A 2,705-nucleotide genomic window follows, 5' to 3' on the forward strand; every position below is an offset into this window, starting at 1 on the left:
TCGTGAAACACGATCTTCCTTCGGTTCATCACTCAAAAGTCTGGGAACAAATTTTGCCCTCATTCGTGTCATTTGCAACTCCTCAGTTAAAATGCTTTGAACGGTACTGTATGAAATGTTAAGGTCTTCTGATAGCCAATAGACTAGTCATTCGTCTGTTTGAACGAATCACTGTTTCCCCTTTTTGCACATTTTCTTCTGATTTAGAGGTTACTGGACATCTCGCACGCTGCTCCTCTTCAACAGTCTCATTTCCATTTTTAAATCGGTTATACCTATTGTACTTCTTCTGTATTGTATTGTCTTCAGAGTTACCACAGTATCGCCGTACAGAAATTTTTAACGTTTCGTGAGCTTTTTTGAAATTTAAAAAAAACTTAATGGTAATGCGTTGTTCGAAATCTGTGTTGCCTGACTGACACGATAAGCTCAACCTCACTCTAGCAGCTGACTGACAAGTTCGAATGTGTTATAGTTTGTCCCTCCTGGTCTCAGATGATCACGCTACTGAACGAATCACAGCATACGGATGTAGCTTCAGCAGTTGCTGCTATAAAAATCATTCACCGTACTTTTCGATCACACCTCGTATCGAAATACAGGAAAACTTCATTGTTTTCTTCCTCCTCGAGTTAACCTCTACAGCAGAAAAAACATTGGTTCCATGCTTTTCCTCTGCCATTCCCTCAAAGAAACACAAGGAATTGTACTGATATGATATCAAGAAAAACTCGTTTGGTATCCAAGTAATTTTATTTTGGTAGTGATACGAAAGACTTGCATTTCTAAGAGAGTTTCTTTTTGCCTGCAAATACAGATTAAAAATATACTATCCTTTTGGGGAAAATAAGTTTGTTTTTCCAAAATATTGAGGGTAAATTTTCCGCCTGTATGCCAAATATTACCTTTGCACGGGCCAGAAAAAGGTTTTTCCTCTCTACTGTAAAATTATTATAATGTGAGTTACGTTCCTCTGGCTCTGAGGTACAGAAATTAGATTTATCAAAAAGAAAAAAAAACACACACACAGCAGAACTATTAATTACTAGTACAAAAAAAGCATAAGTGCAAATTGATGTGGGGTAAAAAAAATTCCCATAAAAATGCTCATAGCTTGAAAACTAACTTTTCAAGGCAAACTTTTCTTGCTTAGGAGATCAGAACTGGTTCTGCATTTTTACTATTTGTTCGAATTATGTAACTGGGAAATAATTTTTCCCTATTTTCATTATTGTTTAATTTAGCTGTTCGTTTGACAAAACTTAAAATTAAATCGATACTTAGGTAAAATGTTGACATTACTCAAGGACAAAAAACTCAGGAAATGCTTCATTTCTAAAATTTTCATTGCATACTCAACTATAATTGGGGCACACCTTACTTGCAGCGTCACTATGCTGTGATTAGGATCTGCGTATCCCTCACAATGTTGCCAGGTTAGGTTTGCTCCAACTATAGTAGTCGGACCTCCATATATCGAAGTAGCAAATTGCTGGAAAAAATTTTCGACACATAGAAATTTCAATATATAGAAACGATCTTAGTTTATCATAAGAATCTCCTAAAACATTACAATTAAAACTCATTTTTGCCAACTGTAATGCCGTTTCATGTTTTTGAGTGAGTTTTTTTGTAAGTTTCAGTACTTTTATTACGGCTTTCCAATTTCTTGTAGTAGCAGGAACTCTGCTTGTGGAAATACTAAATTTACCAGAAAAGACATTTTCCCGCCTTCAGACACCTTCATTCTTCGGCAATTCAACTTAATCCGCTGCATTAGGGGATTTTTGTTTTGACAATGTAATAGAGAGAAAAGTAAAACATCAATGTATTAAACTCGAATGATTTTCACTGAAGCTAAAAAGAATAGGAATGATAATTAACAGACAATAAGGATAACTTGAAACTGAGTTTAATGTAATACTGGTTGCAACTAAGATTTGAAAAAACCTTGAGGGAATTTAAGAACTCCAGAACGGAACACCACCCTATCTACACACCCCTCAACCTCAGATTCCTTGTGAGTTTCGTAGCAACCTATAGTGAACATAATTTTATCCCCTAACCTTCATTTTTCATGAGACAAACAGTTTAAGTGGAAAAAAAAATCTACGAATGTCTCAAAATTTTTTTTTGATCTATATAGAAACAATTTCTCCACGTAATGGTCATGGAAATTTACTGCGACTTCGATATATAGAAAATTTTGATGTATGGAGGTCCGATTGTATGTTGTGGGTGTTATGAAACATTCTCCTATATTTATCTGATGAATTCTTGGATCTGACATACAATTGCTCGTCTAATCGCTACTACAAAATTATGTTATTCACAAATATGGAAAGACTTTCATTACTAACAAATTTGCGATCTTAATTCATAGGCGTTAAGTTTTTGGCCCCAATGCCTGATCCAGGATTTTTTTTCCTTTCCATACGTAAACAAAGAGTAAAGAAATTTATTTGTATAGGGTTACCAAAATAAAATACTTGCACAAAAACTGCGCCAATATCCCAGTAATCAAAGTATCCCCAGAAAAGCACACTTTAAGAGCACACATGTGTACCAAATTTTTTAGAGCGAGCTACAATATTTAAAGAGATAACACAAATGATGAAGCAATAATATTAACAAAATTATTTCTCAACATATCAACGAGAAATATAAGCAAGTCTGTGGTAGGAAAGTAAACATTAAATTCCAAA

This window comes from Uloborus diversus, chromosome 2, assembly GCF_026930045.1.
Source record: "Uloborus diversus isolate 005 chromosome 2, Udiv.v.3.1, whole genome shotgun sequence".
Taxonomy (NCBI): domain Eukaryota; kingdom Metazoa; phylum Arthropoda; class Arachnida; order Araneae; family Uloboridae; genus Uloborus; species Uloborus diversus.